This window comes from Bufo bufo, chromosome 1 (genome assembly GCF_905171765.1).
Source record: "Bufo bufo chromosome 1, aBufBuf1.1, whole genome shotgun sequence".
In the NCBI taxonomy this organism is placed as follows: Eukaryota; Metazoa; Chordata; class Amphibia; order Anura; family Bufonidae; genus Bufo; species Bufo bufo.
Window position 1 is genome coordinate 550157262 of NC_053389.1, and position 15771 is coordinate 550173032.

A 15771-nucleotide genomic window follows, 5' to 3' on the forward strand; every position below is an offset into this window, starting at 1 on the left:
ACACCATAGACTTTTTCCAGGGTGTGGGTGCCAACAGAAAGGGCCATAGGTTCGCCACCACTGCACTAGGCTGTTTCCATAAGTCTGGCCATCTGGAGCCCATGCTTAGTCCCATCTCTTTGTGGGAACCCCTTCAACCATCTTACAACCTATAAGTCTGGCGCATTTAATAATATATCTGGCCACTGTATTTGAAAGTATTTTGGGACATATATACATTTTCCTGGCAATTTGGAAGAGAGAGAGAGAGACAAGAAGTGGGAGAAGTACTTAGAAAGAATTAAAGGACAACTTTTCTCTTAGGAAAAACTGTAACATCAACAAGTAATCAGCATGTTTTTTATGGTAAGTACACCCTCAATTATTATTCACTGTGCACTGGACACAGAATTTTCCTGCATTCTGTCATGTGCTGAGTATTTCCTGGCACCAGATAGGAGAATTATTCCCGGGTATACTTTATCTGTAAGTCACCATGTCACTGAATCTATTAACACGTATCATGTTTATTATATTTTTAGGTATGAAAAGACACTGCATTTCCAACCAGTTACCGGATGATATTCCTGCCCAGTTCACCTCACTAAACAATTTAATGAAAGGGAAACATCTGTTATTTCTCAGATTTTCGTACTGCTTCACTACATTCTAATAATAAGCACACTAAACAAAGTATCTGCAACATTGTTCTCCAGTTTAGTTTTCTTTAAAAAGGTATAAAAGGTTGTTTTTCTTTATTTTATATTTTCTTTATTCTCAATAATGCAATGCAGACATAAAAATGTAAATATTTTGTTGCTGACTGAAACACTTTACAGATATAATCGAGCAGGTTTGCTAATCCGATAGACGGTGTAAACTTAGGTTATCTAGACATGTACCAGATTTACCACAGTGGCTCAGACAAATGTGGTACAGGGCTAGATGCTTTTTTTTATACCTTTATACCACCTATTGGATGTCTTAGTTTGACTGAGGCAGAATATTACAACAGAACTGTGGTGCTAAATGTTGTGCATTAGCCCATGTCTATTTCATGCGAAGCCACGTCCACTTATACTAAGCCATGCCCATTTTTAGGTTAGGTGCAGAATCAGATTATTTCTCTAAATCTAGATGTGTCAAATTGCACCACATTTTGGTACAATTTCTGCCTGAATTTAAGAGCACTCACATTAGTTAAAGAGGACCTTTCACCTATTCTTACTCTATGAACTAAGTATACAGCCATGTGGAGCGGCGCCCGGGGATCTCACTGCACTTACTATTATCCCCAGGCGCCGCTCCGTTCTCCTGCTATGCCCTCCGGTATCTCCGTTCCCTAAGTTATGGTAGGCGGAGTCTGCCCTAGCGCTGGCCAATCGCATTGCAGAGCTCACAGCCTGGGAGAAAATAACCTCACAGGCTGTGAGCTCTGCGCTGCGATTGGCCAGCGCTAGGGCAGACTCCGCCTACCATAACTTAGGGACTGGTATCTCCGCCTACTATAACTTAGGGAACGGAGATACCGGAGGGCATAGCGGCAGAACGGAGCGGCGCCTGGGGATAATAGTAAGTGCAGTGAGATCCCCGGGCGCCGCTCCACATGGCTGTATACTTAGTTCATAGGGTAAGAATAGGTGAAAGGTCCTCTTTAATATGGGACATTGGGCCAGATTTATCATTCCTCTGACAGCTCACTCCACTTTCACATATGGCTAAAGTCAGTTTTAGCCAAGTCAGATTTATGATCGGCCCTTTAAGACTGTAATAAATGTGGTTTGACGGTAGCAGTTTATCCGTCAGTAAGCAGCTTTACAAAAGTCGCATGTTCTATTAAAAAGTCTCATAAGATAAGCATGGTCCTCACTGGAGTGAAATCGCGCATTTTTTTGCGACTTTTTAAATAGTCCCAATAGTAAATCTGTCTAGAGATTCATTTACATAAGAAAACACACCCACTTTCAGAAAACTGGCGAGCATAGTGCAGAGCAGAAAAAAGTCGCAAATTTGTGCGCAGTTTTAGCGTTTGCGCATTTTTTTGCGACTTTTTCACTTCATTATTCTGACTTGAGATAATGATAAATCTGGCCCATTGTGTTTTAAAAAAAAAAAACTTTAGAATTTATTTCTAATCAGGATATTGATGATAAGTAGGGATGGACGTCCAACTCTTAGCACCCACATAGATAAGCTGTTTGATCAGGCCGTGGTGCTTGTACAAGTTTTTCAGCCTCTCCATTTCATGTTTCATACGTGGGTCCATCTATCTGCTGTTAAATACTTAGTAGCAGTGCTGCAGGATATTGCAGCTTTGTCCTGTTCAAGTGAACCTCAAATAATAGGATAATAAGTTTATTAATGAAAATTTGAGAAAAAAAGTCCAGTGGTCAAGGCCACTTTTTCATGTCATTTTCTTTGACTCCTTAACCCATGAACTTCATTTGCATGTGGGGAGTATGAAACAGTCTGCGTAATACAGCTAACGCCAGCCCACACTGACAATAACTCCAGTCCTAGACATTTACTCTCTCAGATGCAGAAGAATGTCCTGTAATACTCTGCAATGTTTCACAGTGCTTGCTCCATCTAGCTGAGATGGAGATGCTTGAGAAAGGCTCACATTGTGTTGGGTACAATAAAGGATTATACACAGAGTGCTGCCCGGAGTTTTGTTACTAGCTAAAATGGAGAGGGGAGGAGTAGGGAGGTGACTCCTTCATAGAGAACAGTGTGGCAGATGGAGCAAAACCTGAGAAACATTACGGATCAAAGCATGCTGGGTTTGGTTACAAAACCTATCATTAACCGCCTCCGGACCGCCTAACGCAGGATCGCGTTCCGGAGGCGGCAGTCTCAGGCAGAGTCACGCATCGGCGCGTCATCTCGCGAGACGCGAGATTTCACTCAAAGCCGGCCCACGCATGCGCATCGCGGGCCAGCAAAAGTTAGAGGGGTATTACATTGCCAGCCAATGATCGTCGCTGGCAGGCTGGCGATTTTCAAAAAAACTAATCACAAGCCATAACACCTTGTATTTATAAATATAAGGTGTTAAATGGCTTCTGTGCTCCTCTGCTGGTCCTTTTGGTCGGTTGGTTCCAGCAGAGGAGCACACATCACTGTGAGTACACCCAACACCACACTTAACCCCTTGATCGCCCCTGTCAATCACCTAGTGAAAGGGAAAAAAGTGATCAGTGTAAACTGTCACTTTTTTTTCCCACTGGTATTGTCTGTTAGGTTTAGTTTAGGCCCCTTGGTTAGGTAGTTAGCGATCGTTTAGCGCCCAGCCCACCGCACCGCAGTCACTGATTCGCTGATTAGCGTATCGCTAATCAGCATTTGTACTTTTATAGTATCTGTAAGTGATCAGAACTGATCACAGTCAGATCTATAATAGTATTAGTGTCACCTTAGTTCGCCCTCCACCCAAAACGCAGTGTTTGCCCGATCAGGCCTAATCGGTCGCCCACACGTGCATTCACCCACGCCCGCCCCGCCGCAGTGACAAAAAATATATATATTTTTTTGATCACTGCACAATCACTTTACAAGCGCTGCGGCGATAAAAAAAATCAGTTTTGATATTTTTTATTAATCGCAGCGGCCTCCGGTACTTCGCTAGCCTCCCATTTGTAAGACAGGCTTGCTTTTTTTCTTGGGTCGTCTCAGGGAATACCCCCTAAATTTAGTTGACCAAATGGCAAACAAGGGGTATTCTTCTGAAGAGGCCTACAGGATTCTGACCCAGTCGGATGAGGAGTGGGAACCCTCATCTGACGAATCCAGCGGGTCAGAATATGAACCTGTAGAAAGCAGTGGCAGTCTGACCCAAAGTTCGGACGAGGAGGTTGAGGTCCCTGATAGCACCAGGCGTACCCGGCCCCTTGTTGCTAGACCACAGGTTGCGCAGGATCCGCTTCAAGGGCAGCAGAGTGGGGCTGGCGCTTTCGGATTACGTGGTGAGGCATACACCAGCAGCGCAGCCCTCCCTGGACCTAGTACCAGCACTGCCGTACAACATGGTGAAGTGGCGAGCACCAGAAGGGCAGTTGAAGCTGGTACGGTGGCACGTGCAATAGTTACCCCGTCGCAGCCACCGCACAGACAGGCCCGTAGAGCCCCTAAGGTGCTGGCAAACCCTGATTGGCAGTCCCCAACTTCAGCCGCACCTGTAGTTCCCCCTTTCACCGCCCAGTCTGGAGTTCGGGTTGAGACAGCTCAGATCGGTTCGGCACTGGGATTTTTTGAGCTGTTCTTGACTGCGGAGCTCTTGGACATAGTCGTGGCAGAAACAAATCGGTATGCCACTCAATTTATAGCCGCCAACCCGGGAAGCTATTATGCCCAGCCTTTCCGGTGGAAACCAGTCCAAGTTTCCGAATTAAAAAAATTTCTGGGCCTTCTCCTCAACATGGGTCTAACCAAAAAGCATGAATTGCGGTTATATTGGTCCACGAACCCAATTCATCACATGCCCATGTTCTCTGCTGCTATGTCCAGGGCACAATTTGAGGCCATCCTGCGTTTCCTGCACTTTAGCGACAACACCACCTCCCCTCCCAGAGGCCACCCAGCTTTTGACCGGCTCCACAAAATTCGGCCCCTCATAGACCACTTCAACAACAAATTTGCAGATTTGTATACCCCTGAGCAAAACATCTGGTAGACGAGTCCCGCTTTTACATGCTCTCCTCCATTCACGCAGACACGACAATACAAATAGAACGGGAAACCAGTGTCATTGAAAAGCCCCTCTCAGTCCACGACTATAATGCGCTCATGGGAGGGGTGGACTTCAATGACCAGATGTTGGCTCCTTATTTAGTTTCCCGACGCACCAGACGCTGGTATAAGAAGGTGTCTGTATATTTGATTCAATTGGCGATGTACAATAGTTTTGTTCTCTACAGTAAGGCCCCTTTCACACGAGCGAGTTTTCCGCGCGGATGCGTTGCGGGAGGTGAACGCACAGCATCCGCACGGAATCCTGACCTATTCATTTCTATGGGGCTGTTCACATGAGCGGTGATTTTCACGCATCACTTGTGCGTTGCGTGAAAATCGCAGCATGCTCCTCTTTGTACGTTTTTCATGTAACACAAGCCCCATAGAAATGAATGGGGTTGCGTGAAAATCGCAAGCATCCGCAAGCAAGTGCGGATGTGGTGCGATTTTCACGCATGGTTGCTAGGAGACGATCGGGATGGAGACCCGATCATTATTATTTTCCCTTATAACATGGTTATAAGGGAAAATAATAGCATTCTGAATACAGAATGCATAGTAAAACAGCGCTGGAGGGGTTAAAAAAATAAATAAAAAAATTTAACTCACCTTAGTCCACTTGTTCGCGTAGCCTGGCATCTCCTTCTGGCTTCATCTGATCTCTGTGCAGCAACAGGACCTTTGGTGACGTCATTCCGGTCATCACATGATCCATCACCATGGTAAAAGATCATGTGATGGATCATGTGATGACGAGAATGACGTCACCAAAGGTCCTGTTGCTGCACAGAGATCAGATGAAGCCAGAAGGAGATGCCAGGCTACGCGAACAAGTGGACTAAGGTGAGTTAAATTTTTTTATTTATTTTTTTAACCCCTCCAGCGCTGTTTTACTATGCATTCTGTATTCAGAATGCTATTATTTTCCCTTATAACCATGTTATAAGGGAAAATAATAATGATCGGGTCTCCATCCCGATCGTCTCCTAGCAACCATGCGTGAAAATCGCACCACATCCGCACTTGCTTGCGGATGCTTGCGATTTTCACGCAACCCCACGCGAACAAGTGGACTAAGGCGAGTTAAATTTTATTTTTATTTTTTTAACCCCTCCAGCGATGTTTTACTAGGCATTCTGTATTCAGAATGCTATTATTTCCCTTATAACCATGTTATAAGGGAAAATAATACTATTTACAGAACACTGATCCCAAGCCCGAACTTCTGTGAAGAAGTTTGGGTTTGGGTACCAAACACGTGCGATTTTTCTCACGTGAGTGCAAAACGCATTACAATGTTTTGCACTCGCGCGGAAAAATCGCGGGTGTTCCCGCAACGCACACTTTCCCGCAACGCCCGTGTGAAAGGGGCCTAAGGCTGGGAGAACAGGATCCTTCCTCAAATTTCAGGAAGAGATCATCGAGAACCTCCTGTATCCAGGAGGTTCCGTGGCCCCAACCACCAGTGTAGTGAGCCGTCTACACGAGCGACATTTCCCCAATGTCGTTGCTGGTACCTCAACCGAACCGTCACCCCGAAAAAGATGTTGTGTCTGTAGCAGGAGTGGAATAAGGCGTGACACCCGCTATTTCTGTCCTGACTGCCCTGACCACCCTGCCCTATGCTTAGGGGAGTGTTTCCGGAAGTACCACACACAGGTACACTTAGCATAGGGCAGGGGTAGTCAACTGGCGGACCGCGGTCCAAATACGGACCGCGGCCGCCAGTTGTCCGGACCCCGGCCATCCTTCAGAGCGCTGCTCCTCTCCCGCACACTGTACCGTGCAGGAGGAGGAGCTTACCGGCGCACTTCCGCCTGTCCCACAGCGCAGTGAGACAGGGCTTCCTCCACATGTAAGCGCTCCTCCTCCTGCACACTCTGGCAGCTCTGCTCAATACAGCGGCGGGCACAGGAGCTGATGATAGCTCTCAGCAGCGCAGGAGGAGTCTCTCCCTCCCCCCTGTGCTGCTGCTGCCCCCGCCGCTGCCAATAAGAAGAGGCAGGAGGAGGAGGGGAGGGGCTGTGGCCACTGCGCAACCAATGAAGAAAACTGACCTGTATTACAAATACAGGAGGCGGGTGCTGGAATCAAATAGCCGGCACCCGACCTCTGTGACAGGGAGCTGCGATCAGCTGCAGTTGAGTTAACCCTTCAGGTGCGGTACCTGAGGGGTTAATTGTAGCTGATCGCAGCCCCCTGTCACAGAGGTCGGGTGCCGGCTATTTGATTCCAGCACCCGCCTCCTGTATTTGTATAAGAAACGTTGGTGGCACAGTGCGCCCCCCCCTAGTATAAGAAACATTGGTGGCGCAGTGCCCCCCCCCCCCCCCCTTCCCCATTATAATAAACAATGGTGGCTCAGTGGGAAGTGCCAATGAGGGTTAAAAATAATAAAAGAAAATTAACTCACCTCCTCCAGTTGATCGCGTAACTGCCGGTCTCCAGTTCTTACTTCTTTCTTCAGGACCTGTGGTGACGTCACTGAGCTCATCACACGGCCCATTACCAATGTTTATTATATTGGGGGGCACACTGCGCCACCAATGTTTATTATATTGGGGGGCACACTGCGCCACCAATGTTTATTATATTGGGGGGCACACTGCGCCACCAATGTTTATTATATTGGGGGGCACACTGCGCCACCAATGTTTATTATATTGAGGGGGGGCGCACTGCGCCACCAATTTTTATTATACTGGGGTGATGGGGGGGCACACTGCGCCACCAATGTTTATTATACTGGGGTGATGGGGGGGCGCACTGCGCCACCAATGTTTGTTATACTGGGGTGATGGGGGGGGCGCACTGCGCCACCAATGGTTATTATTTTGAGGGGGGGCGCACTGCGCCACCAATGTTTATTATTTTGAGGGGGGGCGCACTGCGCCACCAATGTTATATTGGGGGGCACACTGCGCCACCAATGTTTATTATATTGGGGGGCACACTGCGCCACCAATGTTTATTATATTGGGGGGCACACTGCGCCACCAATGTTTATTATATTGGGGGGCACACTGCGCCACCAATGTTTATTATATTGAGGGGGGGCGCACTGCGCCACCAATGTTTATTATACTGGGGTGATGGGGGGGCACACTGCGCCACCAATGTTTATTATACTGGGGTGATGGGTGGGCGCACTGCGCCACCAATGTTTATTATTTTGAGGGGGGGCGCACTGCGCCACCAATGTTTATTATATTAAGGGGGGGCGCACTGCGCCACCAATGTTTATTATTTTGAGGGGGGCGCACTGCGCCACCAATGTTTATTATTTTGAGGGGGGGGCGCACTGCGCCACCAATATTTATTATTTTGAGGGGGGGGCGCACTGCGCCACCAATATTTATTATTTTGAGGGGGGGCGCACTGCGCCACCAATGTTTATTATATTGGGGGGCACACTGCGCCACCAATGTTTATTATATTGGGGGGCACACTGCGCCACCAATGTTTATTATATTGAGGGGGGGCGCACTGCGCCACCAATGTTTATTATACTGGGGTGATCGGGGGGCACACTGCGCCACCAATGTTTATTATACTGGGGTGATGGGGGGGCGCACTGCGCCACCAATGTTTATTATTTTGAGGGGGGGCGCACTGCGCCACCAATGTTTATTATATTGAGGGGGGGCGCACTGCGCCACCAATGTTTATTATATCGGGGTGATGGGGGGGCGCACTGCGCCACCAATGTTTATTATTTTGAGGGGGGGCGCACTGCGCCACCAATGTTTATTATATTGAGGGGGCCGCCAGACGAAAAAGTCGGACATGTAGTACTTTTAGTCTGGCGGCCTCTCACCGTGCTGCGCCGTAGCTCTGCCCCATCCCCATTATAGTCGATGGGCACAGAGCAGTGGCACGGCGAAGTAGTGGCAAGATGGATCTGACAGGGTGAGCAGCCTGTCGGATCCGTCCTGCTGCAAGTGTGAAAGTACCCTTACTAATGAGCGCTTCCATCATGGAACGCCCATTAGTACAGCCTTTACCTCCACCGCTACTTGTGCTAGTAAAAAAATATATATATATTACGGCAGTGTTTCCCAACCAGTGTGCCTCCAGCTGTTGCAAAACTACAACTCCCAGAATGCCTGGACAGCCTTTGGCTGTGCGGGCATGCTGGGAGTTGTAGTTTTGCAACAGCTAGAGGCACACTGGTTGGGAAACACTGTATTACGGTACCTCCACCTCCATTTGCTCCCGCTGTGGAGAACACTCCCTGCTGACTAGAAGCTCAGGACAGGACCTACAAGACGCCATCACGTTAGAGCACCGGTCCTGAGCGTGCAGTCAGCAGCGAATGTTCACCGCAGCCAGGTGAATGCAAATTATTTTTTATTTTTTTGCAAAAGCAGAGAAGGGGGGCACTAATGGGGGCAATACTCTTACTGGGGGCACTAATGGGGACATTATTCTTACTGGGGCACTAATGTGGCCATTACTAATTCTGGGACTTACCCGGGGCGCTCCACTATAACGTCAGAGCGCCCCACGCGCATGTATCACATGATCGCATGGCATCTTTACTGTTGGCGTTCAGCTCGGACCTTCACCTGACTGCAGACCCTGGTATGTGGACCTTTAATAAAACTAGTTGAGTACCCCTGGCATAGGGATTGCATCTCACAGGACAGGCACACAGGGCTATTAGGGCCCTTTCACTCACAGCTGCTGCAAACCTCTCCTTTCACCTGGGACAAAGTGCATAATGTACTTCGCCACATCTTTGGGTGATTTGCGCTTTGCACATTGTCCCATGGGGAAGGAGAGGTTTGTCCTATAAAAGGTAAAAAAAATCGTGCGAATGAAGAAATCTGTGCCGTTCATTTTTTCTTTCAGCCCAGAGGCTGAACGGAAAAAAAAAAAATCTCATTACCCGTATGCTCAATATAAGGAGAATAGCAGAAACTCCTAATGCTGGCCATACATGTAATGATTGCGGAGACCCTCAAATGCCAGGGCAGTACAAACACCCCACAAATGACCCCATTTTGGAAAAAAGACACCCCAAGGTATTCCGTGAGGGGCATATTGAGTCCATGAAAGATTGAAATTTTTGTCCCAAGTTATCGGAAAGGGAGACTTTGTGAGAAAAAACAAAAACAAAAAAAATTTCCGCTAACTTGTGGCAAATTTTTTTTTTTTCTATGAACTCGCCATGCCCCTCATTGAATACCTTGGGGTGTCTTCTTTCCAAAATGGGGTCACATGTGGGGTATTTATACTGCCCTGGCATTTTAGGGGCCCTAAAGCGTGAGAAGAAGTCTGGGATCCAAATGTCTAAAAATGCCCTCCTAAAAGGAATTTGGGCCCCTTTGCGCATCTAGGCTGCAAAAAAGTGTCACACATCTGGTATCGCCGTACTCAGGAGAAGTTGGGGAATGTTTTTTGGGGTGTCATTTTACATATACCCATGCTGGGTGAGATAAATATCTCGGTCAAATGGCAACTTTGTATAAAAAAAATGGGAAAAGTTGTCTTTTGCCGAGATATTTCTCTCACCCAGCATGGGTATATGTAAAAAGACACCCCAAAACACATTTCCCTACTTCTTCTGAGTACGGCGATACCAGATGTGTGACACTTTTTTGCAGCCTAGGTGGGCAAATGGGCCCACATTCCAAAGAGCACCTTTCGGATTTCACAGGGCATTTTTTACACATTTTGATTTCAAACTACTTCCCACACATTAGGGCCCCTAAAATGCCAGGGCAGTATAACTACCCCACAAGTGACCCCATTTTGGAAAGAAGACACCCCAAGGTATTCCGTGAGGGGCATGGTGAGTTCCTAGAATTTTTAATTTTTGTCACAAGTTAGCAGAAATTATTTTATTTTTTTTCTTACAAAGTCTCATATTCCACTAACTTGTGACAAAAAATAAAAACTTCCATGAACTCACTATACCCATCACGAAATACCGAGGGGTGTCTTCTTTCCAAAATGGGGTCTCTTGTGGGGTAGTTATACTGCCTTGGCATTTTAGGGGCCCTAATGTGTGGGAAGTAGTTAGAAATCAAAATGTGTAAAAAATGCCCTGTGAAATCCGAAAGGTTCTCGTTGGAATGCGGGCCCATTTGCCCACCTAGGCTGCAAAAAAGTGTATTTCGTGATGGGTATAGTGAGTTCATGGAAGTTTTTATTTTTTGTCACAAGTTAGTGGAATATGAGACTTTGTAAGGAAAAAAAAATAAATCATCATTTTCCGCTAACTTGTGACAAAAAATAAAAAGATCTATGAACTCACTATGCCCATCAGCGAATACCTTACGGTGTCTACTTTCCGAAATGGGGTTATTTGTGGGGTTTTTCTACTGTCTGGGCATTGTAGAACCTCAGGAAACATGACAGGTGCTCAGAAAGTCAGAGCTGCTTCAAAAAGCAGAAATTCACATTTTTGTACCATAGTTTGTAAACGCTATAACTTTTACCCAAACCATTTTTTTTTTTACCCAAACATTTTTTTTTTTTATCAAAGACATGTAAAACAATAAATTTAGAGAAATATTTATATATAGATGTCGTTTTTTTTGAAGAATTTTACAACTGAAAGGGAAAAAATGTCATTTTTTTGCAAAAATTTCGTTAAATTTCGATTAATAACAAAAAAAGTTAAAATGTCAGCAGCAATGAAATACCACCAAATGAAAGCTCTATTAGTGAGAAGAAAAGGAGGTAAAATTAATTTGGGTGGTAAGTTGCATGACCGAGCAATAAACGGTGAAAGTAGGGTAGTGCAGAAGTGTAAAAAGTGGTCTGGTCATTAAGGGTGTTTAAGCTAGGGGGGCTGAGGTGGTTAAATGGGTTGGCCACTTTCTGGTTATTTTTGACCAATGTGTATATAAGATGATTATATGACTCTTACTAATATAGCCTTTGTGGAAATTCTGCATCGTTTTCTATATTTCATAGGGTACACAAAGTCTTTTGTGCTGTCCACACAGAGGTCTTGTCCATAAAATGGCTGCTGATGGAGGGACATGTGACTAGGCAAATCGCTTCCATGTGATGACTCCTCCATTCAGATACACTGCATCTGCCATCTGCACTTGTTACTTTTGTCGTTTAGTGCAGGTACAGTGTGTCTGAATGTACGAGACATCACATGGAGGCGATTTGCCTAGTCACATGTTCCTCCACCAGCAGCCATTTTATGGACAAGACCTTTGTGTGGACAGCACAAAACAATGCAGAATTTCCACAAAGACTATATTAGTAAGTGTCATATAATCATCTTATATACACATTGGTCAACAATAACCAGAAAGTGGCCAACCCCTTTAAGCTAATGAAAAAAGAAAGTTCTGCATGTAAACATCCTGCCAGGATGCAGTGATATGCCAATTTTCCTTTAGCATAGCCATATAAGGGTATTTTTATGTCTAATTAGTTGTATTTTTTTTTATTCCACCATTTAGGGGCACTTATACTGTATTGCATAATATATGCAATAAACATTTTTGGAGCAACAATGCAATTTGCAACTTTTTTCAGGGTTTTGTTTTCACTATGTTGTGGTAAAAATGACATGTTAAGGAAGCAGTCCAGGAATTGTTTTTGCCTATATAGTGCAGAATAGGCCATTATTAATGAATAAGATAGAGGCTTTTGTGAATGCCTTCTTTATACTGGTTTTATTTGATGTGCAATTTGTAGGTTGTCTGCCATCTTGATTCCTTCTTCCCTTTATGGTTTTCCTAATAAATCTTACATTTCCCAACATGTCTGCCTTTGCAGTGCAGAGTGGGTGGAGTCACACTGCACTACTCTGAGTAACTGTTCAGTGATGTGTAAAGGCATCTAGTACTAGATCAGTGATACAGCTGCTATACCCTCACACTGCAGAGTCTCCATGTTCTCATTTATGGGAGAGGCTTAACTGTGATGAGTGGGTGAAGCGCTTCCCCTGACCTAGCTGGCTGTGTTGTGCCGGAAGCCAGGAGCGAGGGTAAGCCTAGTAGTGGGCGTACCCTAAAGGGAGTGTTTGAGAACAGGGGGGGTGGGTGGGTGTGAACAGAAGCGCCCTGAGGAGCTGGGGGCTGGAGCTTAAGAAGGTAAGATGCCCCTCCCACAAATTCAGGCTGACTTTTCAGCCTTCCACTTATGGGTGTCACGGCTGAGGATGGGGGAAATCCTCAGCCGTGCGCTGCGTCTGCTGTTGGCCTACTCGGCCAGGAGAACAGGATAGGGAGCAGGTCACCTCCTACAGCGTCCCTACCCTGACCCTAACTCCTAACTGCATGGGCCGACCTTAAAGGTAGGAGGACCCATGCGCAGGAACCTCGGATCCCTAACTCACCCTCCGTCCGGTCCCTGCGCTAGGAGTCAGGGTAAGACGACCTACTCCTCCTAAGCACGGAGGAGCAGGAGTCTCACTGGCCAAGCTGTTGGGAAAAGGGGAACAAATGCAAGCCTATGTATATGGTTCCAGCCACCTGCCACAGCCCTGCTGACTGGATCCGTGTGCAGGAAAGCTGAAGTCCACAAATAGCAAACAGAAGTCAGCACAAACTCATCCACACACCGGAACCCAGATACATGGCAGCACAGAATAATACAGGAAAACATAAACCAAACATCACACAGACTTAGCTAAACTTAAACTTAAACTTATGACCACAGTGGTGGCTCTCACAGGCGGATAGAAAAGACAGGAGGCTGCTCCAGCTAGCAAGACTGAAACAACCTACTGAGCCCTGCTAAAGAGGGTCTATATAGGCCCAAGTGGCCACACCAAAGGGTTGGACACACACAGTGACATCACACACACACTGGGAAGGAAGTTAACCCTTCCAGTACCACAGAAGGGAAAGACACATAAAGGGGAAGTGCACACAATACATAATACACCGTGCACACAACACACACACCTAACATAAAGAAAGTCAGGTGAGACCGCATGCCAGGGCAGCAAGCTGCCTAGCGACGCTCAGGCTGCTCTGCTGCTAAATACAACACTAGTTGCCCGCGGCAACCACAAGTGAGGCCACAAACAAGCGGCCCTCACCCGTGGTTGAACACCCATACAAAACCGCAGGCAACTGCATGCGGTAAAGAAGTCACGGTCATGGGCATGGCCGTGACAATGGGAGAGGCTTAACTGTGATGAGTGGGTGAAGCACTTCCCCTGACCTAGCTGGCTGTGTTGTGCCGGAAGCCAGGAGCGAGGGTAAGCCTAGTAGTGGGCAAAATAAACGAGGAGAGCAGAGTAGTGACCAAAAGCCTTTAATACCACCCAGAGAGCAAGATTACAAAATGCCTGGGAAATCTCAACATGCGGGTTCGGGATGTATCTCGTGAAGCAAGAAGAGCGCCACCTACCCATGCATTTAATCACGTGCGCCGGGACCCCGTTTTTGATGCTGAGGACGCGGCTCCGGTTCGGAGCGAGTGTCCTGTGATGGCCAGCGGGTTATAACTGAGACCTGAGGCCAGCGTTCTGATGTGGGACACAAACTGGATTGACGTCAGGGGCCCCCCCATGCCAAGGAAGCAGCGGGGCCTCTGGGGAGGCATCTTGCAACAGGGCCAGCAATTGACGGGGGACCATGACTGGGCACCAATCGTTGGAGGTTTTAAAATCTGACCTCCGAGGGTGGTCCATGCTGATTGGCCTTCGTGGAAGGGAGCCAGAGGACAAAATGGTCATGGGCCCAGGACAACTGTCGCACCTGCGACCCCTGACGTTTAGGGGAGGTGCTGGTGAACTCACCTGGCCTGAGGAACCCGTAAAACCCGAGATACATGGCTGCCTTAATAATCAAACTAGGAGAGTGCCCAAAAAGGAAATCCATCCAGCGCGGACGAGAGTCGCCTAAACATCTCGCCGGAGACAGGCTGCCTACGGGCGGGAGGGACGTCCCCGCACTTCTGGATCCCCCTAAGGGCAGCTTTTACCGCCTGCACTGAAAAAATGGGCTATAAACGCCAGGGTGTAGGAGACATCGTCCAAGCCACCTTGCGGGTGGGACCTGGCGAAACCTTCGTAAACCCTGACACCGGCTTGGTAGTTCCTGATGGTATTGGAGGAGAGGGAGTGCTGAACCAGGTTCCTGGCGTGAGCAAGGAGGGATATGAGATCGGAACGTAGTACGACTGGTGCCTACGAGAAGGCTTGAGTCGGTCTGGGCAACGTACCTGGCTTAGAGGCTACTACCTGTATCGATGTGTTGGGTCACCTGACCTTGATCCAAATGTCGCATAAGTGAACGATCAGGACACGTTCCTGAGAGGGCAAATCATAAGGTTCGGAAGGAAAAAGAGAACATAACTGAGGAGGGTGATGGGACTGGGTGAACCAGGAGATAGAGGTAGGTATGAGCCTGGGCGATCCAGGAGACAGAAGTAGGTGCGAGCCTGGGCAATCCAGGAGGCAGAGGTAGGTATGAGCCTGGTGATCCAGGAGACAGAAGAAGGTGCGTGCCTGGGCGATCCAGGAGGCAGAGGTAGGTATGAGCCTGGACGAACCAGGAGACAGAGGTAGGTGCGTGCCTGGGCGATCCAGGAGGCAGAGGTAGGTGCATGCCTGGGCGATCCAGGAGGCAGAGGTAGGTGCGTGCCTGGACGAACCAGGAGACAGAGGTAGGTGCGTGCCTGGGCGATCTAGGAGGCAGAGGTAGGTGCGTGCCTGGGCGATCCACGAGGCAGAGGTAGGTATGAGCCTGGACGAACCAGGAGACAGAGGTAGGTGCGTGCCTGGGCGATCCAGGAGGCAGAGGTAGGTGCGTGCCTGGGCAATCCAGGAGGCAGAGGTAGGTATGAGCCTGGGCGATCCAGGAGACAGAAGTAGGTATGAGCCTGGCGAACCAGTAGATGAGACAGCAGCATATAACGTGAAGTACATACCTATAACACATGGCACTGTTGCCACCATAGAATAGATGACTGCAATGAGCGTTTAGTGACCGCTGAATGGGTATGGCGTGCAATGATGACCTGGCCTACTCGTGGTGAGACCCCGGTTTCTTTGAACACCGTGCTGAAACTAGGTCCCTTCCACCCAGCAGGGACCCCGGGGCCCTCCCCCTAAATGAGGAACTGGGGATG

At 47.7% G+C, this 15771-nt stretch overlaps 1 protein-coding gene across 2 annotated transcripts in view; it reads right to left on the reverse strand.

Annotated features, from left to right (window-relative positions):
* The window catches only part of RELN (reelin), an 841105-nt gene that overhangs the window by 545106 nt on the left and 280228 nt on the right, over positions 1 to 15771 (reverse strand). The gene's annotated exons all lie outside the window — the stretch shown is intronic.